At 38.4% G+C, this 12,400-nt stretch overlaps 1 pseudogene; it reads right to left on the bottom strand.

Annotated features, from left to right (window-relative positions):
- The window catches only part of LOC148013944 (adenosylhomocysteinase 2-like), an 84,445-nt pseudogene extending 75,119 nt beyond the window's left edge, over window positions 1-9,326 (bottom strand).
- Window positions 9,327-12,400: the final 3,074 nt, after the last annotated feature.

Raw genomic sequence — 12,400 nt, 5'->3', positions numbered from 1 at the left:
ATGTAGGTAACATGTCTTTTTTAATATGAGTGAACCCCCCGTGCTTGTTCTCCTTGGGTCACTCTACGCTTAGTTCCCTCCTTTTTACACGTCCAAGTATAGAAACCTTGGGAAGACAATGTGTTACAAGAAAAATATGATGCCCATGCTATAGGAGTCCTTGCCTATAGTAGGAGGTCCTGGTCCAGTTGTCCTAAGTTAGGTAAGTAGTTCGGACCACCACTAGGATGACCTCTTTGATAGGTTTTTTAGCTAGTCCGTGTTAGCATAATTGGTTAATGACTTGCTCTAGATGTCTATCCGATTATGCTAGGCCTATCTCTTGTGGATTTTCATGCCTTGATTTTGTCAAGGGATAGGGTGAGAGCTCTTCTTATGCTTTGTTGATTATAATTTTTTATATTAGCTCGATGCTCTTTGTGGTTATGCATGTGCAGATCTATTCATGGGACTCTACAGTAGGCTAAATCATCCTATCCCATGGTTGAAAATGAAAGATTGATTTAATGAGTTGATTTTGAGTTGTGCTTGAAACATTTGGGGTTGTTTTGGGAGCAAAAAGTGCCCAAGAAGCGCCAAAGACTAAATTTTTATAAAAAATCAAACGATAATAGATGGCCAAGATGAATTTTTTCTAGATGCATTTTAATGTCAAGAATCTAAGACAAGTCTTGATTTGTCAATTGGTGGTCGTTTGATCCCTCATTTAATCTCTACAAGGTTTGGCATTATAAAGCAACTCATGGATTCGGGAGCCAAAAAGTGCACAACAGAGGCCAAGACAATGGATTTCGATGCTACGAAGCTACTTATCTAGATGGATCTTGAATCCAAGTTTGTTTGCTTCCTCAAAATCCAAATATCCACTTGCAATGTAGTGTGAACATGTCAAACATGAACTAGATAGTTTAATAATTTAACCTCAAGCTTATTTAAAAGAGCTTAAGAAAAAAAAATGATGAGACTTGTCAGATTTCATGACTGTAAACTTATTTAAAATATTATTGTAAGCTTGCTGGATTGCATGAAGGAATGAAAATTTTGATTTTTTTAGTCTTTCTCTCTCCTCTCTCATCTCTTCGCTTTGCTATTGTTCATATGCATCAATTCAAGAGAGAAGAGGAAGGGGTGTGATAAAGAATCTACATCAAATGATGATGTGGAAGCAATGGAGTACATAGATCGGGCTAAGATCGTGCAATAGCGGCAAAGAACAAGCATCAAGGACCTCTCATCTATGAGATACGAGCCTCAAAATCGCGGTTTCTATGCTTAAGTGATCTTTTCTTTTGTTTTATGATAAATGGTTGAAAAACTTGCTTGAGGATGATTGGTATTGGTTCCCCATATTGTGTTTTCTCAGAAATGCTAACAAAAAATTAAAAAAATTAGTAGTATAATAATTTTCCCTTAAACATGTAAAACTTGCAAGTTGCGGTTTTCATTGAAATAATGGAATTTGGGGTTTTTGGGGTTCATATGAGATGGAAATGAATATGGGAATAATGTTGAGTATAATTTATCAAAAATAAAAATAACTCTAAAATATCATAGATTTTTTGGACAAATAAATGGAAAAAATAGAAAAAAAAATTCACCTAAAAAATAGGGAAAAAATACATTTTATGTTCTTGAACGTATAAAAAGGTTGGCATGAGGATCAAGCCTCAGTCAAGCCTTGTTTCTATGTCAGAGTATATTTTTATCGATTTTTACATGAAAATTTACATAAAAATGAACCTTACACTATCCAACAAAAGCAAAAGCTAAACAGTACTAGGGGGAAGAGGGTTTGTGAAAGTGGTTGATTGCTAAAAATGATTCAAATTATGATCTTTTTGTCTATACATAACATATAGGATGGACTATCATTTGAGTTAAGGAGACTAGTAGCACGAAGAAATTCGGTGTTAGTCTTTATCAACGTCGCACGTACGAATAGTTGGAAAATCATTGAAGGGTTTTCTTTGCATTTCACCTAAATAATTTCTAATGATAAAATGCTTAAGCACAATGGTCATCCACACTTGCAGTGAGCATAACATGGTATCAAACTGGAACGCATTACAATTGTTTTTCAAACATTGACCTACGTGGAGTGTATAAAGAAACCCAGTTGTAGGGAAGATGAATGGTTTCTTAGGGTACGCTTGGTAAGGAAATATCAAATCTCTTGGATCGCTCAAAATATATGAGAGTGGAGACTAATCCACTTGGTGTAGGAGAGTTGTAGTGGGGCCATGACATTCAGCCGAGGGGTCGCCTCCTATGTTTGTGTTACGTTGGTATACTACACCAAGATGTGTGGGATCATCCTCTGAGGAGTAGGGAAAGACAATTGTTATACTACGTTTTACTACAAATGCGATATCTATACTAGCAATTAGGGGAGCATGTCCCTTGGACACTCCTAGCCATGAAGCTGTGTGGGGTTGTCTTTTGAGTGTTATCAAGGCCTAGCTAGTGCCTATAGCTAGTGTGGGGCCCGTTTTATGTCTCGACAGTGGTTTTACATGCTTCTACTTTTGGTCTACAGTTGGATAGAATGTCTGGCCAAGTGATGGTTGGTCCAAAGCCTACAATATGGATACATGCTTTACATGTAACTGAAAAGAGAAGTTATTGAGAGTGAAATGTCCCATGCAAGGCAACACATTTGTAACAACTGGTTGGGAATCACTGGTCGATGCATATTCAACGTGTACATATTTAGCAAAGAGTATACATATATAGCAAATGTGCAAAACACGGATGTACTTATGGAAGAGAAACAAAAGAGAGATGAAGAGAATGTAGGGACATCTAAATGAGTGACAAGAAGAAGTGTGGAGCAACCTAGAGCTACAAACGAGCCAGCTACCTCCCGAGCATGTTATGGAAGAGGTTGGTCAGAGCAAAACAAAATAGCAAAAAAGAGGGAAAAAAGAAGGGCAAGCACCCAGGATATAAGTTGCAGTTTTAGCAAACAAGAGGGAAAAAGAAAGGGCAAGCACCCAGGATATAAGTTGCAGTTTGATATTGAGATAGCCACAGATCTTAAGAAGGTCCTTGAAGAACAGATTTTAAACAGTCAAGTGGAATTCACCTTGGGAGAGGTGCTTAGCATCGTCAAGTGGAAATTTCATGATAAAATCATTGACATAATTAAGACAAAGAGTCAATGTCTTGGTCATACCACTTGTTCATTGATGTAATTTGATTGGGTATTCGGACCGAATATGAGCATGATGTAAGTAGTGGTTTATCTATGTAGGATGCTACTAATCAATGGACAACATGTGGAAAAGAGAAGAAAGTGGCTGAAAATGCATTGTATTGTAGCAATATCCATGGTGGAGTAATGCGGCAAAAGCAACAATATGGGGACGAGACTCTAGGATTAATTCCTCGAAGTCATTAGACAAGAAATCACTAGGCTAGGGCTACCATTAAAACAATAGTGAAGATAGGGGAGCATGAACTCCTTGTATTGCTTTGCTTGACCACGAGTCTGATATTAATGTCATTGAGTGTGGATTGTATGAAAATGGTACATGGCTTGTGGTGGACACATCATGGTTGGCATATGAGGGTTGCAAAAAATTCTTCAATAGAGCTCTATACTGTATGTCCTAATGAAAAAGTGATGATTAGTGATGTACAAGAAGAGCAATACTTCTTTGTGCAAGATAATTCCTCATATGCAGTGATTTTGGAATGGCTGTATATTACAAGAGTGCATATGGAAACAAAGGTGCTTGATGATGGTTCTTCTTATGCAAGAGTTAAAAGTAAGGATGGGAGGAAAGCAACACAATTTCTTACTATTTGTGTTAATCATCCTAAGAATCAGGATATGCTTTGAGAGTCTCCTTTACCTCCAAATGCAAAGGAATTCAAAGACCCATATTTTCATTGAGCACCACTGTAATGCAAGGCTACAATAGTACTATTCAGAGGATGTACTTGCCTCTTGATGGAATGAAGCATATATTTGCTATTGGTTATTCTCAATTTACAACAAACAGTTTATGTTGGTTTAAGCCTATGGAAACTATCTGCAAGGTTGAACGCATATATATGAAACGGGCTACTAAGGAACTGAGAGCACTAGAGTTGCTAGCTAAAAATGAAGGCACTTGAGTCATCTTTTATGGGCTGAATATTAATGACACTGGCTGAAATTAAGCAACTATAATGTAGAAAATGAGGTTAAAAATAGAGTATTGTGAGTATGTTCATTGGACATGTATGATGTTACAACATTGTTTGCTAAGCATGAAGGATTACAATGGGATGAAGCAATTGTGGAAACAAAGTATAAGATGGTTGACAAAAAGGTGAAACTAGTTGCTTTGCTGCTTCCACCAAAAACTGAGGGTCTATATGTAAAAATGTGTCAAGGGAGCCAAGCTTACGGGATTCTAAAGATATAGGTCATTAGTTACATCTAAAATATTAGAGGAATTGAAAGTTCATGCAGATGTGTTGAAAGAGACTCTTTTATGTAGATGTTGGTTAGGCATGAAAAAGCATTTGCATTTCAGCCAACTCAAATAGGTTGTGTGGATCCGAATGTTGTCTCTCCTATGGTAATATTTACTGTGTCACATGTACCATGGAACTTGAGGCCTATTAGGGACAATCAAATCGGAACATTATTCCTCATCTTTTCGAGTTATATTATTAATAACCTTTTCTTGGGATCCACGTGCTAATACATGGAAGTCCACTACACTAGCAGTTACCGGTGTAAAATGTCTCTCCCTTTCCAACATGGAACGCATTACGTTGAAATAGTCATCTGCGAGGGGAGCATGCATTACAATATGCACATTTTTTAAGGAACTTGCTACTCTTAAAGTACCAATATGGGCGGGACCAACATACATCGAATAGGCTAGTTTCATACCAATTCCTCTATTTATCTTTCTATCATTTAATAGAGTTTTCATGCATCGCATCGTACAAGGACCCATTGTTGTATCCAGCCCAAAAAATCATCTTCATCAAAGAAAGGGGTTTTCTTTGAGAAGAAAAAGGCAATATTATAGTTAAGTTAAAACTGGTGCATTGTGACTCTAAGATTTTTTCCCTTTGTTTTCCATTCATTCTAACCTATCTTTCCTTTATTCAACCCATGGTTACTCCATGGAGCGTGTTTGCCAAATAGTAGATTTTGGGACGAAAGGATTCAAACCTCCAAGTGATGGGACCAAAACCCCCTACCTTACCACTTGGTCACGCTTCACAAACATAAAAAACATATATTTTTATAGAGAAAAATTAAAAAATTTTGAAATTGATCCTAGCTATGATGGTCTTTATGTTGATGGATTGTTTCCATATCTTACCAATAAATAAGTTAATGGACTGTTTCATAATGTTCAACGTGTTGATGGACTATTTCTCTATCTCATAATACTTACAAATAAGATGTTGATGGATATGTATAACAATATGAAAAAGGGATAAGAAAGAACCAAAGGACATTTGTTTTTAAAGAAAAAGAAGATGATCCAATGCATTGGTTATGGTTTTGGTAAATGCATTGTACCATATCTCTTTCTTAATAAAAAAAGATGTTTCTAATTAAACTGTTTATAAGAGTTAAATGGGACAAATACATCGGTTATGGTTTTGGTAAATGCGTTGGCTATGTTTTTTATAAATGCATGGGTTATGGTTTCAATAAATATATTATCTATGGTAAATGCATAGGTTGTGGTAATGATAAAATCATATTAAATATGTCTTTCATATAGTCAATCTTATTTTAAAGTAAATACATCATTTTTTAAATGCATTGGTTCCAAGGAAAGCACTAGTTCAAGAGACTATATCAAAAACCAATAAAGAGAAAAGTCACTAAAAAACCAATAAAAACTGTTGTAATGACTATCGTACTTACCTAAAGAGTTAGCTTCGCTTTTCCTCCATAGCTTCAATTTTGTTTAATTCATAAACACACCTAGGCTTAATAAGGAAAGCACCTACTATTATTGCATCCTATAGATAATAAACTCTCTTACTCTCATTAAAAAAGGCCAGAGCCTAACGATTATTAGAAATGGTCCTGTAGAGTCTCATAAGTTTGTTTAGCCTCGACAATATGGCTTGCAATGATTATTTCAAGCATTTTTATATTGTATGGCTTGTAATGGCAAGGATTGGATTAGCTACAAATCGAATGAAAATTTTCAAGTCAATTCCTTCTATTTTCAGCCATACTTTACTCTCCTTTGTATCTAGCAATATTGAAGCCTCATATCATAACTATCACCGTAATATTATACATGTTTTTTATTTCATTTTAATGAGAATAAAAAACGGTTTGTTTAGCCGTTACATGAACCAATTTTTGTATTCTCTGTATAGCTTGCAATCATTATTTCAAGCAATAAAATGAGAATAGGAAACGGTTAGTCCCTTTTTATTAGATTTTTTGTCGTACGATTAGTCCCCTTTTATTAGCTTTTTCTAGTATGGTTAGTCCTCTTATTAGCTTTTTTCTAGCTGGAAAACTCTAAAATTTTTATCACATTCCTGGCAAAATAGTCTTTCTTCCTCCTGAATGTAAAGTTAGGTTGTTGGAGGCAACAAAAATAGTACATGTTGCCAGGCAGCTCCCAAAGAGCCTTTTAAAGGATTGATAGCAACATAGGCAATCTCTGCGCTTTTAAAGGCATAAGTAATAACATCATATGCAAAGGCACTTTATCCTTACTTCTTACCTTTCACTTTAGGTTAGGAGGATCACACACTTTAGGATCTTCTTCCTTATCTGCTAATAGCTCTCTAGTCTCGGGCAGCTTGGGTTTCGTACCAGGCTATCTGGAAACTGCTTTTGATTCAACTTCTGCCTCAACTCGAATAGATTTAACCGCTAGAGAAGGCCCTTCCCCTACCTAACAGGTGGATGCTGACGATTTCACCTAAGTGTGAATTGGTATTTTTGAAATGTCTTTCATACTAATTAAACTGGAAGAGTCATTCACTTCATTCAAATTTTCTTAGTTTGATTTTGTTGAACAGTGCGCGAGGGAGACAAGGAACAGAGGAAGAGAGAGGAGAAGAGAGACACGAGACACCGAAAGTGGAACCCTAGACGTGTGTCAACTGAGCACACATGATAGGAATATATAGAGGGGACCTCGGGCACTATATATAGACAAACTATATATAGCTAACACCCCTGCTGAAATAAATATCCCTTATTATGGATGAAAAAAACCCTTGGGGGCTCAAGGGAAAAACCCACAGCTCTATATAGGCCTACCGTTATATTAATATTCAAAATATAAAATTACAAAGTTGATCTTACAAGAGCCTATTCATAGGCATCAAAGGAGCTACATCACACGTGAATTACAACATCAACGGAGAAGTAGCTACATCACTCATGAGCTACATCACTCAGGAGCTACATCACTCCTAAATTACAACAGCCTATTTAGAGGCATCAAAAGAGCTTTATCACTCCTAGGCATCAAAGGAGCTACATCACTCGTGAATTACAACATCAACGGAGAAGGTATATTAAGGATAAGCAATATCACTACAAAAGATAAAATCTCCAAGAAATTCCTGCAACTGAACTTGGGATGTAAACAGTATATCTGTCACATCAAAACTTAAAGAAAAACGTTACAGTAACATTAGAACAACACAGAAATTAGAACAACACAAGGTCTATAGAGACGGTTCGCGACGCTACTCTATAGACAACATAACACATGTGGGGCCTCATGGACAGAATATAAATGAAACAATTTGTCATCAACTGGAATATAGACGCTCATCAGCTGGAAAGAATATAAACGAAATAATGTGTCATCATCTGGAATATAGACCCTCATCAGCTGGAAAGAATATATGCCTTTCTGAGGCTTTTCATGAACCAACAGATTGGCCTATTACTAGAATATAGACCCTCATCAGCTGGAAAGAATATATGCCTTTCTGAGGCTTTTCATGAACCAATAGATTGGCTTGTTATAACTTTGATGTCATGAAGTTCATTATGAGGATGCAGCACAGAGTCACTCCTAGAGTTGACATTACCTTCCAAGTTAGCTTCCACAACCTCGCCAATGTCTTCCACCCTTGACTTTTCAGATATTTCAGGTAATATCTTAGCATCCTCACTTTCCATTTTGTCGAAGGAGCTGCTTCATTGTTATCCTCAGAATGAGGACTATACTTGACATCCAACGATGAATTTGCCCCATTCTCTTCATTTTCAGTATCCTGATGCTCCTCCCCTGTACTCTGTTCTTCTACTGCAGTCTCTTTTTCTGAGAATTCTTGTGGTTCTTCATAATCCGGATCCAAATCAGATGGGTTGAAAGATCTCAAAGACAAACAGTCATCTTTGGATGAAGATAAAACAACCTCACTAGATTGTAGGACACCAAAGTCAATAGCCTATCCTGCATGGACGAGTCATCCTCCAAAAAAGCAGAGACATCCTCAGCAATGTTGCACTTTATCAAATCTCTTCCTTCTAGTCGACAAAGCTAGAAAAACAGTCATCTCTGGATGAAGATAAAACAACCTCACTAGATTGTAGGACACCAAAGTCAATAGCCTATCCTGCATGGATGAGTCATCCTCCAGAAAAGCAGAGACATCCTCAGCAAGGTTGCACTTTATCAAATCTATTCCTTCTAGTCAACAAAGCAAGACAAAGAGTCATCTCTGGATGAAGATAAAACAACCTCACTAGATTGTAGGACACCAAATTCAATAGCCTATCCTGCATGGACGAGTCATCCTTCAGAAAAGCAGAGACATCCTCAGCAAGGTTGCACTTTATCAAATCTCTTCCCTCCAGTCGACAAAGCAAATAGTATGCTATATTATGACACATTGCTGTTGACATATCAAAAATATCTGGTACTTCAGAAGCTGCAGCTACTACTGTAGGTGAAAGTTCTAGCATGTCTGCTAAGCATGCTTTCACAGTCTTGAATGCCACACCATCAAAATCCTCATCTTGGAAAACTAAGTCCTCACTCCACTCTAAAATTTGTATCAAGGCATTAGATGCAAGATCAATCGCACTTGGACAAAATTTAGCATATCTTGGAATCAGCTCTGCAGCAATTCATTGAACACTTGAGCACCCCAGAGATAGCTTGAGGATAGAGCAATACGCCTCCTCCAAGTCCTTGCTCGAAGCTGCAGTAGAGCTGACAGTGCGTTTGCGGTCCAGACAAAACTTGATACGCCTGTAGAGCTTTTAAAAGGACCCGATTTTTTCCTGGTTTTTCTTCTTGCGGAGCTTTCATGACCTCGGCAGCTAGCAATTCTGCCCGCCTTTGAGTTGTACACCCTGTTGCCATGGCGCCTTCCGCCGCCCCATGACTCCTCAGGGCCCTTTTCTCGATCCTCAGGGCCCTTCTCTCAAGCACTCGATGTGCAGGAGCCTCCCCTAAGCTCCCGTTCCATCGCATTGCATCACCTTTGCCCTCGTAGCGACCCTGCACCAAGCCTACCTCGTGGCAAGCCGTGCTGCGACACTTCTCTGCTGCGTCTGGGGGAGATTGGCTTTCTTGTCAAAGCCATCTTCTCCCGTCAAGCCGAAGCTGGGGAGAAGCAATGCAATAAAAAATGCAGATTTTATCCACTCGGATTCTTCCTCCTCCTCTCCTGGAACGCCAGATTCGACGTGTTTCCACGTATTGAATCGTGACTCCTCACGAAGCTTCAGAGTCGATGGACAAGACAGCAAGGAGGAACTCAATCAGCTTCTGAACATCCTAGGGCTTTCAGAGGGGCCTGATGCATTTGGCATCTCTCCTGAGTCTTGGGAGGCTGGAAAACTGCGCTCTGGATCGTTTGGGAGGCTCGAAAACTGCGCTCTGGATCTTTGGAATGGTTTACCAAAGCACAGCACACTCGATCCTGTGAGGACATCTGGCGCAGAGAGATGAAGCTTGCTTAGCCCTCAATTGCGACCAATCGGCCGTGTTGTCCAGTCCAGCTCCTCGTCATCAAACGATTCTTTCTCATCGGATCCAAGCAGCTCTGATACCATGTTGAACAGTGCACAAGGGAGACAAGAAACGGAGGAAGAGAGAGGAAAAGAGAGACACGAGACACCGAAAGTGGAACCCCAGAAGTGTGTCAATTGAGCACACATGATAGGAATATATAGAGGGGACCGGGAGACTATATATAGATAGATTATATATAGCTAATAGATTTTGCGTAAGGGATCGGATGGGTCAAAAACAGCTAATTCTTATAAAGCCATTGAACGCGCAATACTGGACTGAAACGCTGAGTAGACAGTCTTTGATTCATAGTAGTACAACTCTTGATGTATGGGGCTTTCCCTTACTTTGTTTCTAAAGTACTGTAGCGAAAGAGTGCAGTATTTGACTATTTATTAGGCATTTCCTTCAATCGAAAAATTGTCCATTGGTTCACAATACGAATACTTTTCGTCGAGATGTCGCTAATAGTTTCTGCTAGACGGTGGTACTGTTTTGAACGGGATGGCTCAGCACCAACTCCTGGTACTGTAGCCGTGGGAACGATGGTTCGATACTCGTTGCTGTGACAATTGAGCCTAGGGGTTGTCTTTCATAACAATAGCAAGTTCATAATTGATACGTGCAAATAGGGTTGTGTTAAAACAAGTTCAGCAAAAAGGGAAAATCAGTAAATCCTTTGGTTTCCGGTACATGGAAGATCTACATGAGCGATACAAGAATTCTTGTATAATAACAATCGATTAATAAGAACCTATTCTTTTGGCCAATCCAAATGGGTTGTGCCATAGAAATCTTTGTTGTAAAAAAATTTTTCACTCTAAACCCACGGATTGAACTCACCATGGCCCTTATGCCTCTTTGCTTTAGTATAGTTGCCTTCTTTTGTTTTTTAAGTAAGTTAAGAAATCTCCGGCACTCTAATAAGACGTGAAACACCCGATGCCATTTTGACCTCAATGTGTGAAAAGCGTATGTCTTTTTCTGCCATATGTACTGGAAATTACCGGGAGACATGGTTGGACAGTCCGGATTGTTTTCGGATAACGCTATGATCACATCACATTGATGACCGTAAATCACCACTATGAGGTTGAATTCTCGTAATGAAAGTGATGAGGTTTTTGACTTTGATATCCCCTTTCAATTTGCATTCCATGCAATCAGCAAGTGGAGTCATCAATTAAAATGATAAAAATATTTTCTCGTTTTAAGCTCAAAAACTCCATTGTTGGCCACCACTTCAAGCACTACCAAAAAGAACATATCAGGATAAGGCTATAACTACAATAAGAAGTCTTTTCAAAAGTAGTGGCTTTGGCCTATTGGGGTCCCGGCCCTTATCTTCAGACCGGTTAGCTCAGTATCTAGAATGTAAGATGATTCCCCTTGCCTAACTTACCTATTACATTTTTCTTCTAATACATGCGGTAGCAAAAGCTAGACAATGTTTAGAACGATAATTTTTTTACTACATTTTGCTTCTAATATAACTATAATGCAGTAGCAAAAGCTAAACAATGTTTAGAATGACGTGGCTGCAGTCATTCCAAATAATGACTAGCTAGGATTGACATGGCTGCAGGCAGACATACCTAATTTTGGCCAACAAATGGATTATGTCTTTAAAAATAAGTTTATTACTACATTTTGCTTCTAATATATAATCGTAATGGGGATATCTTTATGGCATTCGTGATCTAACTTAAAAATTACATTGGGAATGGAAAAATGTATAGTCTAATCTTGATCGAATGATAGAGCGGCTTGGAAAGGCCAACCAAGATCGGATATAGCTGGTTTTCTGCAAAATCTATTACAATAGAGCGTACAATGTTTATGGTTTGGGATAGAGCACTCAATGGGCTAGGTTGGCCTCAAGCTTGACCAACCTCAAGGAAACTCCGAATACAGGCCATAGGTTTGTATAGACATACTTTGGGTACTAAGATCCGAAGTCAAGAGGGAAACATCCCGGATCATATGCTAAGGTCCTTAAGCAATTACTTAGTGGAAAAGGAGGTAATCAAGCGTTGATAGTTAGGGAGTGGGCTCGAAAGCAACCATCTTTTAAAGAAAGCGTAATAGCTTACTGATCTAGCTTCATAGCAGCAAAGATGTATCGGAGGTCAAGTGATTCTCTAAGAGTTAGTAGCGGAAGGTTTTGTTGATCCAAGAAGGTAGTTGGTGATAATAACTGGAGATATCAAAAGTAAGAATGTTGGCATGACTAATGAAAAATCATGTAAAAAACAGGATCCTTTGCTAGTTTCAGGGTTTCTGTGTTCAGTCGATCTGCGCAAAGTGAATCGGTCCCTAAGGAATCCCAAAAGGGCAACACCTGATGGGTACACGAAGGTGACAAAGTTACTTAAACTACTAAGCCATGTGTGTCGGTTAGACCTATAAACCAAATAATT

Source organism: Lygodium microphyllum, chromosome 25, assembly GCF_053477565.2.
Source record: "Lygodium microphyllum isolate KBCC chromosome 25, Lygodium_microphyllum_v1.1.10, whole genome shotgun sequence".
Lineage (NCBI taxonomy): Eukaryota > Viridiplantae > Streptophyta > Polypodiopsida > Schizaeales > Lygodiaceae > Lygodium > Lygodium microphyllum.
Note: the sequence above shows the minus strand (reverse complement) of the source record. Positions and strands in the feature narration are given on the sequence as shown.